Genomic DNA, 12,919 nt, shown 5'->3' on the forward strand with positions numbered 1-12,919 from the left:
ACCATTTATACTCAGCCAGCAGCAGTGTGGAGCTAGGCCAGGAACTTTGGGTTCCACCCCCAGTCAGCTCCCGTGTGTCCTTGAACGAGGTCAGGATAGACAGGCTTTGGCTGCTTGGTTCAACTCTAAGCCAGGGTTTAAAGGGGCTCTTCTGTAAAAAACATTCTGTGTGCTGCCAACTTTACTGCTTATTCAATTGTTACCTCCACGCAACTATCCCCTTGAAAGAGAAATCACAGAGATGAGATCGAATCAATGAGTTTGAAATCAGTCTCTTATCAGGCAATATTAATGTTACCCAATTTATTTAACATTTACTGCTGGTTGGAAATTTTCAGCTGGGTTCTTTTTAATGGAGATTGTTTTTTCAGCTAAACAATACCACCACCAACAACATCAGATGTATTCTTTGGGTAGCAAATTATTACCCCACCTAGCAGTAACAATAGGAATTTTGAATCCTTGATTTTATCTTGGTTTCTCTTGAACTCCTTGGAAGGTGATTTTAGATGATGCTTCATGCAGCAGACATTCTTTTGCCCTGTGTCATCCTGGCATCTCCATTACCGGGCTCGGGAGGAGGGTAAGAGAGAATCCACTCTGCAGCCTGCAGAAGACTGCATTCTAATTAAAAAGTTTGTTACTTTTTGTCCTGATTTCCTTCCGCTCCTGGAAGGTGATAGCCGGAATTTTTTTTTGAAGCATGAATTCTGGATGACTTTTTCAAATGTTTGGGTGGAGAGAGCTTTTGTAGGTCACCCTCCCCTTGTCCCCGGTATCTCATAAAACCATTGCACTCATTGATGTGCTGTTCACACACCATTGCCCTCAATAGCCCCTCTGCGTACTTTGATGCGATCCTATCACATGCCTGGAAAATTACTTGGTTTTCTGATAGTTCTAAAATATTAAGGGATTCCCCAAAGTCAGAGCCAGGATTGGTAAAGGTCCCCAAAACACAACTGCAGCCTACCCTGCGTCAGTCAGATCCAGCGTCTTAATTATCTGTAATTGATTTAAAGTAAAACAAGAGGTCGATGCTCAGTCAACCCATGAAACTCTTTGCCAGGGGATGTTGTGAATGCCAAGACTATAACCGGGTTCAAAAAATAACTCTAGAAATTGATGAAGGAAAGGTCCATCAATGGCTATTAACCAGTATGGGTGGGAATGGTGTCCTTAGTCTCTGTTTGCCAGAAGCTGGAAATGGTCAAAGGGAGATGGATCACTTGATGAATACCTGTTCCGTTCATTCCCTCTGGAGAACCTGGCATTGGCCACTCTCGGCAGACAGGTTGCTTGTGCCTCTGTGAATCTTCCAGGGACAGAAGTGAGATGGAGAGTACACAAGAATTTATGAAAGAGTGATCTAGAAGCATTCCACAGTGTGGACAGACAGAAAGCAAAGTGGGGGATTCTTCCCCCCACCCCAGGCAGTACAATGAATATAGCCTCTGTTTCCTTCCACTGGAAGACACTTGCACACTTGCTGGGCCAAGACTGCTGCGTGGGACTGCGGGTGCTACAAGTGGCCAGCAGTGGGCCAGAAGGACGAGGACCGTGCAGGAGGTTTGCCAATAGAGGCAAAGAGAAGCCAAAAGCACCTGGCTTCCAAAAGAGCCAAGGAGAAGAAGGACACAATCCAACAAGAGAGACTGCTCTAGAGGTTCCTGGATGAAGAGAGGTGGAGCAGACAGTGGGACGGATTGCTCAGGGAGAGAATGCTGGGTATGTGGGCCAGCAGGGTGATTCATCCAGCTCCGTGACAGAGCCTGCACCAATGCATGTGCCAGCTGCAATGTCTGCAGGTGCACAGGTACCTGTAGACAGGAGAGGGGAATGGTGTCCCTGGTCCTGGTTCACAATGGTTGGAGGGTGGAGTTTCTAGCAGGGCCAGTGAACAACATTATAAGTAGGGTTTGTTTTCCAAACTATTCACAGTTGTGTGTCTGAGAGAAAGATTCTCTAACCCCTGCCCAAGAGATGTACCCCTGTATCTGAGACCAGGGAGGTGGCAGAGCGCAGAATGGTTTATGACATATACAACATCTTTGCTGGTCAGCCCTGAACTGTGAATTCCATGATTCATCTTCTTCTGACACTTAATAGCTTTTCTATTTTGGCTGTAGTGATTCTTCAGACGCTCGGCCAAACGTCAATCCCGCTCCCACGTGGCACCTCAATTTCCCACTCTTTAAAGTGGGGATAATCCTGACCCACATTCAGAAAGTGGTTGATCTTCTCTATTTCTTCCCAGGATACAATTAACGTAGGCTTGAATAAAGACTGGGAGTGGATGCGTCCTTACACAAAGTAAAACTATTTCCCCATGTTTATTTCCCCTCCTACTGTTCTTGTAAAGTGCTGGAAATGGCGCACCTTGATTATCACTACAATAGGTCCCCCCGCCCCCCGCCCCGGCTCTCCTGCTGGTAATAGCTCACCTTACCTGATCACTCTTGTTACAGTCTGTATGGTAAAAAGAACAGGAGTACTTGTGGCACCTTAGAGACTAACAAATTGTTTCATGTTCTCTGTTGGAAAGTTATACTGTAAAATGGCTGCTAGGTGGCAGCATGTTGTAAGAGTGAGACATGGGCCACTATTTTCAAAAATGCCCATTAGATGGCAGCATCTCTTGAATACTAATTCGGGGTGGTGCAAGTACATGATAACTGGCCATCACCTTGGACAGGCATCTCCCAAAAATGAAAGCTGGTGTTTGTCCATGATCTAAAATATTTTCCACAAAGGATCATTAGACTAAAACATGATGTAGAATGGGACTTGTATAATTGCAACTCACAGTGGGCATTGTTAGCTATAACGCTTTGGAGACACAAAATGAACCAAGTGGGAAAAAGGTCAAAGTGGGACCATTTTGAAAAGCACGAAGAGCGAATACAAATATGAGAGAGCATTTACACTTTTTAAATCGAAGGGGAAGCCCATTTTCCGTCCCTTCAGGTAACTGCAGGTCTCTATGAGAAAGTCCCATTTCTGCAGAATGATGAAAGACAAGAACCTCAGTGGAACTGGAGTCTTGTCTGCCAAACCCTGAAGAGCTCTGTGTGTTGAAAACATGTCTCTCACCAGCAGAAGCTGGTCCAATAAAAGGTATTACCTCACCCACCTGGTCTCAAACCCTGAGAAATGAGTTCATCGACTCCAGTGTGAGCTGTCCTATGAATAGAGGTGAGCACCCAATTCCAAACTGCTGCTGCTTTGCATTTATATATCACCTTCCGAACCGGGGTATTAAAGTGCTTGAGTAATTAAGCATGAGCAATTTAAGATTCACCTTCTGTGAAGAATGTGGGAAGTATCTGTATTCATTTTTACGATACATCGTCTTTGTCAGGATGCTGGGCAAAGATAGGTAGGACAAGTGTTAGGAGCTGGAGATCCCGGAACTGAAGCCAGGGGTCAGAGTCAGTATCAGGGTCAAGAGTCAAGCTGAGGATCAGAGCCGGAGGCAGAATCAGGAATTTTTTTCCCCTTCATTTCATTTGCTTACAGTTCTTGCCATTCCTTCCTTAGCTCACTTTTGATTAGGTGTTTAAATGCCAGTTTGCTTAAGGGGATCCCGAGGTCAACTTGTTTATGATTAATAACACTTTTTGCCAGCCAATTCGTTGCCTGCTATCCCTGTCTGCACCAGGATCCATGTGATAATGTTGGTTATATCCAGTTCCACCAGTCTGGCTGTTAGCAGTAATATATCATTAAGAAAATCATTTCTGCTGTCAGACTCACCACTGTAAGTTGCCTGCTGCAGCCCTGATAAAGAGTCAGACAGGATGGCCACAGCAGCTGGCCACACATCTAAAGCACGATTTAGTGCTAGCATAATCCCTGTGTATCTCAGCCATAAAGACGGATACAAAGTTAGCCATACAGCTTTCTTGAATCCGAGTGAGGGCACACAGGAAGCTGTTCCCACTCTGTTCTTTCCTCTTTGGAACCCTCTGTATGTATTTGTCAATAGTGTCCCCACTTATAGCAAATCAATATAATTGTGACATCTTGTCTATCATTTTTTTATTGATTTCATTATATAATTCCATGTCTTTCCCGACCGGGGGTGATTTTCTAATGATAGAGTATTTTCCCATAGCTATACATTTTGGTCTCTTTCAATCCCTTCTTTTCATGAAGATCAGCTATCCACTTCTGTACCCTATTTACATGGGGTATGTTGAGTTTTTGTCCAAACCGGTTAGCTTAGTGCTATCTTCACTATTATCTCATACTTTGGCCCAAAAAGGTTAAGTCTGGGAGCTTCGTTCTAAGAATTAGCAGCAGCTGATGGAAATGCGTATATCTGTAGTACAGAGATACAGTAATGAAGTCACCACCTGATATGCAATGCGTGTGTGTGGATATAATCTAGTTCGGATTTGTATTCATTGCTGACCCAAAGGCCGGGCATCCATACTCAATAACTAGTCTAATTAGTGCTCTGTATAGCATTGCCACCATTTTCATACCCACTCCCCAGGATGTTCCAAAGGCATTTGACTTTTGCACTTATCTAATATTTTCAATATGCTCCCTCCAAGTGAGCTTGTTATCAAATATCACACCTAAGAATTTGTAATGTCAGTATATTTATCTATTGGTCATATAGCTATAACTTTACATCTTTTTGGCTTTTCCATGTTGTGAGGATCATTCCCTTAGTTTTGTCTATGAGAATTTGAAGCCCCACCTCTTCCCCATTCTGCACTTCTCTTAAGTGCATCATCATTCTTTTGGTGGCACTTTCAAGGTTTCTGCTTTTGATCCATATGGCACAGTCAGCAGACATGATCCCTACTCCTATCCTCATCTCTTCAGGGCGATCATTTATCATGATGTTAAAGAGGGCTGGCGTAACTACACTGCTCTGTGGAGTTTCACTTGCAATTTACTATACGCTGGAGAAAGCTTTCCCTAATTGGACTTGTTCTTTTGCCTAAGAAGTTCCTTATCCATCTGTACATTCTTCCTATGTTACCCATTGAGACCACTTCATGAAGTAGTTCCTCTCTCCAGAACACATTGTAGGCTTTTTCTATGTCCAGGAATATTAGTATAATGAATTCTATGATTCTCATGCTTTTTTGTGCTTCTGTCTCTATCCTGACAACATGGTCAATCACACTCCCACCTTACTGGAGCCCACCTGTGTTTTATCTATAAACCTTCTTCTTTCTAGGTGTGCTACTGTCCTCTCCCTTACTATGCTTTCCATGGTTTTACTTAAGCCACACTAAAGTTTACATTTAAAATATCCACATCCTTCTCCCATCCCACCTCTTCATCTCATAATTATCCTTAATGTTCTTTTCTTCTCCCTAATTTGTAACCGCTGATATTTATCATTACTGACTTTTTGAAACATGGTGGCCAGAGTTTCTGTTTTTCTTTTGTTAGAGCTTATTACTCCATGCCCCGCAACTGGAAGACTTGGTGTTACGTGACTCTTACTCTTTATTCCATTCATTTCCCTAGTTTGTTTATATATAATCTTTGCTGTATTGGTATTTTTACTTACTTCCCCATGTTATGGTGTCCAGCTCTCTCTTTTTGCCCTTTTTATAGCCCTTTGTGAAACTACCTTACTTTTTTATATTTCATTAAGTCCATTATTTAAGGATTTTTTGCTGTCTTATATGACTTATTCCTTTCCCTAATTACCATTTCATATTCCCTGTTCCACCATGGTACACTTCCCCATCTTCAGGCAGTGTTGGCATCCTAGGAATAGCTAGGCTGGCTGTCTTTATGATTCCTTTATTAATATTACTACAGAATTCCTCAATATCTTCACAGATACATTACTTACTCACATATTGCTCACTTCTCTTTCCAAAGATTTTTCCAGTTTGCTTTTTTAAGATTCCAAGTGGGGATATCCTTTTCCTTGAGATGTAATTAATGTCAGGACCTGGTCACTAGCCATTCCCACCCCTCTGTCAATTTCACAGCTGCATTCACTCCCTATGGTCCCAGATCCAGACATGAGAAGCTTCCATCAGCTGTACTGAACCTGGTAGGTGCTCCATCACTTATTGCTAAATTATTCTCTTCAAAGATTTGCTCTGAACATTTTCCATGTTTTTCTTACTTCCCTGCAATCGGTTGTGACTATTCAGATCACCACAGACAATGAGTGGGCATGTGACACTTGCAATGAATTCTTTCAGGTCCATAGCCTCTAGTTTCCTGCATGGGTAATAAACATGATAAAGTCTTAGAGATGTAGAATTGTTTTGTATTGGTATCTCAATAGCATTATCCTTGATATTTAGCTTTCTAATCTCTACTTCAAGGTACTTCAGGTTCTCCTTAGTAAAAGGGTATCCATCCCCACCTTTTCCATTTCTCTATGATGTCCATATAGACCATATCCTGGGATTTTATAGTCTCATTTTTCTATTAGCCAAGTCTTGTATGCATATTAGATCAGGCTTTGTTTTCATATCAAAAATATTGGTCTTTAATTCCTACCCATGTGCTATTAAGCTGTGGGCATTCAAGCTGAAAATCTGTTTCTGACCGTCCATAGTAGTTTCACTGAGGAAAGTCTGAAGTTGTTCCACTGACAGGTTGCTAGGCTGCAGCTTTAATTATAATTCTCATTTTCTGTTTTCTTTCCTGTTTGAGAACTACAATTGATTACATCAACCATTACTGCAATGAATCTCTTTTCATCCCAACGTTATTCATTCCCTCCCATTAATTTGTTGCAGGCTGTCAAGGTTCCTCCCCCACTCTGAACTCTAGGGTACAGATGTGGGGACCTGCATGAAAAACCTCCTAAGCTTATCTTTACCAGCTTAGGTCAAAACTTCCCCAAGGTACAAAATATTCCACCCGTTATCCTTGGACTGGCCGCTACCACCACCAAACTAATACTGGTTACTGGGGAAGAGCTGTTTGGACGCGTCCTTCCCCCCAAAATACTTCCCAAAACCTTGCACCCCACTTCCTGGACAAGGTTTGGTAAAAAGCCTCACCAATTTGCCTAGGTGACTACAGACCCAGACCCTTGGATCTTAAGAACAATGAACAATCCTCCCAACACTTGCACCCCCCCTTTCCTGGGAAATGTTGGATAAAAAGCCTCACCAATTTGCATAGGTGACCACAGACCCAAACCCTTGGATCTGAGAACAATGAAAAAGCATTCAGTTTCTTACAAGAAGACTTTTAATAAAAAATAGAAGTAAATAGAAATAAAGAAATCCCCCCTGTAAAATCAGGATGGTAGATATCTCACAGGGTAATTAGATTCAAAAACATAGAGAACCCCTCTAGGCAAAACCTTAAGTTACAAAAAAGATACACAGACAGAAATAGTTATTCTATTCAGCACAATTCTTTTCTCAGCCATTTAAAGAAATCATAATCTAACACATACCTAGCTAGATTACTTACTAAAAGTTCTAAGACTCCATTCCTGGTCTATACCTGGCAGAAAACCAGCATACAGACAGACACAGACCCTTTGTTTCTCTCCCTCCTCCCAGCTTTTGAAAGTATCTTGTCTCCTCATTGGTCATTTTGGTCAGGTGCCAGCGAGGTTACCTTTAGCTTCTTAACCCTTTACAGGTGAGAGGAGCTTTCCCCTGGCCAGGAGGGATTTCAAAGGGGTTTACCCTTCCCTTTATATTTATGACACGCCCCCCAAATCTCAGCTAGGGTGAAACACTGGCTGGGATTTCTTCCAGGAGCTCTAGGAAAGACAGAGTTAATAAGACACATGCATCTCTAAATATACTACCAAGTACATAAAGACTAACAATATTTTCCACATCTCAAGGACGATTTTAACCAGTTGATTCTGGGAAACTTTCACGGGAGAGTGCATCAGCCACTTTGTTAGAAGCTCCTGAGATGTGTTGGATGTCGAAATCAAAATCTTGGAGAGCTAAACTCCACCGAAGAAGTTTTTTGTTAGTTTCCTTGACGGTGTGAAGCCACTTCAGTGCAGCATGGTCGGTTTGCAGGTGGAAACGCCGTCCCCAAACATATGGGCGTAGCTTTTCCAGAGCATAGACAATGGCGTAACATTCTTTTTCAGTGACTGACCAGTTGCTTTCCCTCTCAGACAGTTTTTTGCTGAGAAACACTACAGGGTGGAATTCTTGATCAGGTCCTTTCTGCATTAAAACTGCTCCCACACCACGCTCGGACGCATCTGTGGTTACTAGGAACGGTTTGTCAAAGTCTGGGGGCCCTTAGTACAGGGTCAGACATGAGTGTCGCTTTAAGCTTGTTAAAGGCCTTCTGACACTTTTCAGTCCACTGAACAGCATTTGGCTGTTTCTTTTTGGTTAGGTCTGTCAGTGGGGCAGCGATTTGGCTGTAGTGCGGTACAAATCGTCTGTAATAACCGGCCAAGCCTAAGAAGGATTGAACCTGTTTCTTTGACTTTGGGACAGGCCACTTTTGGATAGCATCCACTTTGGCCTGTAGGGGGCTGATAGTTCCTTGACCCACCTGGTGTCCAAGGTAAGTCACTCTGTTCAGGCCTATTTGACACTTCTTAGCCTTAACAGTTAGTCCTGCCTCCCTTATGCGCTCAAGGACTTTGTGTAGATGTTCTAGGTGGTCTGCCCAGGAATCCGAAAATATGGCCACATCGTCAAGGTAGGCGACTGCATATTCTCCTAATCCCGCTAGGAGACCATCTACAAGTCTTTGGAAAGTGGCGGGTGCATTTCGCCGCCCGAAAGGGAGTACATTAAATTCATACAGCCCGAGATGTGTGATGAAGGCTGACCTTTCCTTGGCAGATTCATCTTGCTATACCTGCCAGTACCCCTTGGTTAAGTCCAAGGTAGAGATGAACTGGGCCCGTCCCAGTTTCTCTATTAGTTCATCTGTGCGTGGCATTGGATAGTTGTCTGGGCGAGTTACAGCATTTAGCTTATGGTAGTCCACGCAAAAACGTATTTCCCCATCTGGTTTGGGAACTAGAACCACTGGAGATGCCCATGCACTTTCAGAGGGGCGGATTACACCCATCTGTAACATATCCTGGATCTCCCGTTCTATAGCAGTTTTAGCTTGAGGAGACACCCGGTAAGGTTGGACCCTAATTGGGTGAGCATTACCTGTGTCAATGGAGTGGTATGCCCGTTCAGTCAGTCCTGGGGTGGCTGAGAACGTTGGCGCGTAGCTAGTGCACAGCTCCTGGATCTGCTGTCGCTGCATACGCCCAAGGGTCATGGAGAGGTTCACCTCTTCCACACCACCAGCACATTTCCCTTCATAGTAGACACCTTTGGGCCACTCAGCGTCGTCTCCTCCCTGGGCTGTAAACTGACAAACCTTTAATTCTCTGGAATAAAAGGGCTTTAGAGAATTAATATGGTACACCTTAGGCTTCTGGTTGGAGGTGGGGAATGCTATGAGATAATTAACAGCTCCCAGGCGCTCCTGGACCATGAATGGCCCTTCCCACGATGCTTCCATTTTATGGGCCTGGAGCGCCTTTAAGACCATGACCTGGTCCCCTACTTTGAAGGAACGCTCTCTGGCATGTTTATCATACCAGACTTTTTGCTCTTTTTGAGCATCCTGTAAGTTTTCTTTAGCAAGGGCTAAAGAGGTTCGGAGGGTGTTTTGTAGGTTGGTTACAAAGTCCAGAATATTAGTTCCTGGAGAAGGTGTAAATCCCTCCCATTGCTGCTTCACCAACTGCAATGGCCCCTTAACTTCACGGCCATATACAAGTTCAAATGGGGAAAACCCTAAACTGGGATGTGGTACAGCTCTGTAGGCAAAGAGCAACTGCTGCAACACTAGGTCCCAATCATTGGAGTGCTCATTTACGAATTTACGTATCATGGCCCCCAAAGTTCCATTAAACTTCTCCACCATGCCATTTGTTTGATGATGGTAAGGAGTGGCAACCAAGTGATTTACCCCATGAGCTTCCCAAAGGTTTTTCATAGTTCCTGCCAGGAAATTAGTCCCTGCATCTGTGAGGATGTCGGAGGGCCAACCTACCCTGGCAAAAATGTCTGCTAGTGCCTGGCACACACTTTTAGCCCTGGTGTTGCTTAGAGCTACTGCTTCCGGCCATCGGGTGGCAAAATCCATGAAAGTCAGTATGTACTGCTTTCCTCTGGGTGTCTTTTTCGGAAAAGGACCCAGAATATCCACAGCTACTCGCTGAAATGGAACTTCAATGATGGGGAGTGGCTGGAGAGGGGCTTTGACCTGGTCTTGGGGTTTTCCCACTCTTTGGCACACCTCACAAGACTGGACATAGGTAGAAACATCCTTGCCCATTCCCTCCCAGTGGAATGACCCCCTCAAACGGTCTTTGGTCCTGTTCACCCCAGCATGGCCACTAGGGTGATCGTAGGCTAAGCTCAAGAGCTTGGCCCGGTATTTAGTTGGAACTACCAACTGTCTCTGAGGATGCCAGTCTTCCTGGTGTCCACCAGAAAGAGTTTCCTTGTATAAAAGTCCTCTTTCTATAACAAACCTGGATCGATTAGAAGAGCTGAGAGGCGGTGGGTTGCTCCGTGCCGCCGTTCAAGCTCTCTGGAGGCTTTCATCTGCTTCCTGTTCGGTCTGGAACTGTTCCCTTGATGCTGGAGACATCAGTTCCTCATGGGATTGTGGACCTAGGCTTGGTCCCTCTGGAAGCGATATAGGGGATGGAGCTGTTTCTGTTGACTGTGAACCGCTCTCCGCTGGTGCACTATGTTGGGATTCAGGCTCCGGCTGAGCCTCTTGTGTAGGGTTATCGGCTGCTGCCAGTTCAGGTTCAGTGGGGCCCTCTGGTGTTGAGGTTGCAAGTACTGGATTCAGTGCTGACACGGGGTCTGGTGTTGGTTGTTCATCTGGTTCCGGTTCTGGGACTGGTTCCGTCTGGGTCTCTGGGACTGGATCCACTACTGCTGTTGCAGACATTGGCCTGGGGTCCGGGTCCATCACCTCTGACCGGGTCCTGATAGAAGTTTCCGGAACAGAGCTAGGCCTCACGGCTTGTTTAGCCTGGCTGCGGGTGACCGTTCCCACCCTCTTGGCCTGCCTCACATGATTGGCCAAGTCTTCCCCCAACAGCATGGGGATGGGATAATCATCATAGACTGCAAAAGTCCACATTCCTGACCAGCCCTTGTACTGGACAGGCAACTTGGCTGTAGGCAAATTGAAAGAGTTGGACTTGAAGGGTTGAATCGTCACTTGGATCTCTGGGTTGATTAAATTGGGGTCCACTAAGGAAGCATGGATAGCTGACACTTGTGCTCCGGTGTCCCTCCACGCGGTGACCTTCTTCCCGCCCACACTCACAGTTTCCCTCCGCTCCAAGGGTATCTGGGAGGTATCTGGGCCTGTGGACCTCTGGTGTGATTCCGGTGCAATGAACTGTAATCTGTTGGGGTTCTTGGGGCAGTTGGCCTTTACATGCCCCAGCTCGTTACATTTAAAACATCGTCCAGCTGACGGGTCACTGGGGCGAGGTGGGTTGCTGGAGAACAGGGTGGTGGGACGATAAGGGGTCTGGAGGGTTCTTTGGGAGGTAGGTGGGGCTTTGGGCGGCCCCCGGTAATACGGTGTGGTCTGGGGTGGTCCCTTCTGGTCTCCGCTCCAACTGCGACCAGTTTTCTTCTTCTCTGCCACCTCCACCCATCTGGCTCCAATCTCTCCTGCCTCGATTACGGTTTTGGGTTTCCCATCTAGGATGTATCTTTCTATTTCCTCAGGAACACCCTCTAAGAATTGTTCCATTTGCATTAGGAAGGGCAAATTTACTGGAGAGTCAACACTTGCTCCTGATATCCAGGCATCCCAATGTTTCACAATGTGGTAGGCATGTTGGGTAAATGACATGTCTGGGTTCCACCTTAGGGCTCTGAACCTCCGACGAGACTGCTCGGGTGTTATCCCCATTCTGACTCTCGCCTTGGATTTAAACAGTTCATACTTGTTCATGTGTTCTTTAGGCATTTCAGCTGCCACCTCAGCTAAGGGTCCACTGAGCTGCGGCCTCAGCTCTACCATGTATTGGTCAGTAGAGATGTTGTACCCAAGGCAGGCCCTTTCGAAGTTTTCTAAGAAGGCCTCAGTATCATCACCTGCCTTGTAGGTGGGGAACTTTCTGGGATGGGAAGTGGTACCTGGAGAAGGATTGCTAGGGTTTGTTGGTATATTCTGCTGGGCCTTTATCCTCTCCATCTCCTCCACATGCTTCCTCTCTTTTTCCTTTTCTTCCTCCACATGCTTCCTTGCCTCCATTTCCCTCTTGTGGGCAGCCTCCTGTACCTCCTTCTCCAGCCGCATGAGTTCTAGCTGTCTTTCATGTTCCCTTTGTTTTTCCTCAGCCTGAAATTTGGCTAATTCCAGCTGTAGTCGAGCTGAGGATTTGGTCATTCTAACCTCTCTGTTTTTAACTAACTTTACACCCGAGGTTTAGAAATAAACAAACAAAACTTGGCTGTAAAATTTTGCTGTGCTGGAATAGAATACCTATTCTCTGATAGTGACTGTCAGCCTACAGAAAAAGACAATTCCCTTGTCTCTGCTCTGGGCCCAAATTAAAGCAAAAAACCTCCAACTACTTGGAAACCTGTTTACCCAGCCCAAAGAAAAAGCAAATGGGTAGAACACACACCCCCTATTTACTTTTAGGAAGAAAAGAAAAAAAAACCTCTGGGTTGGAAGACTGTGAATTTCCCTGCAGGAGTTAAGTACCCTGCCTCCAGGCAAAGAAAACCTGCAATTCACAAGATAATCCCCTTTTGTCTCTGCTTGGCCACAAAACAGAGAACAAGCAGCTGCTTTCAGTTTCAAAGCTGCTTTCTGGACTTCCTTTCCACAGGAAAAAAAAAATCCTTTTTAAAATCTGTATTTCTAGTTCAAAAAATCTCAACTGGATCTCAAAATGATTTCAGGTTAATCCCACCAC

At 44.9% G+C, this 12,919-nt stretch overlaps 1 protein-coding gene across 1 annotated transcript in view; it reads left to right on the forward strand.

Moving 5' to 3' along the window:
* LOC140898396 (uncharacterized) overlaps positions 1-12,919 on the forward strand; it is a 317,402-nt gene that overhangs the window by 268,860 nt on the left and 35,623 nt on the right. The gene's annotated exons all lie outside the window — the stretch shown is intronic.

The sequence above is a fragment of the Lepidochelys kempii genome, chromosome 14 (genome assembly GCF_965140265.1).
Source record: "Lepidochelys kempii isolate rLepKem1 chromosome 14, rLepKem1.hap2, whole genome shotgun sequence".
Classification (NCBI taxonomy): domain Eukaryota; kingdom Metazoa; phylum Chordata; order Testudines; family Cheloniidae; genus Lepidochelys; species Lepidochelys kempii.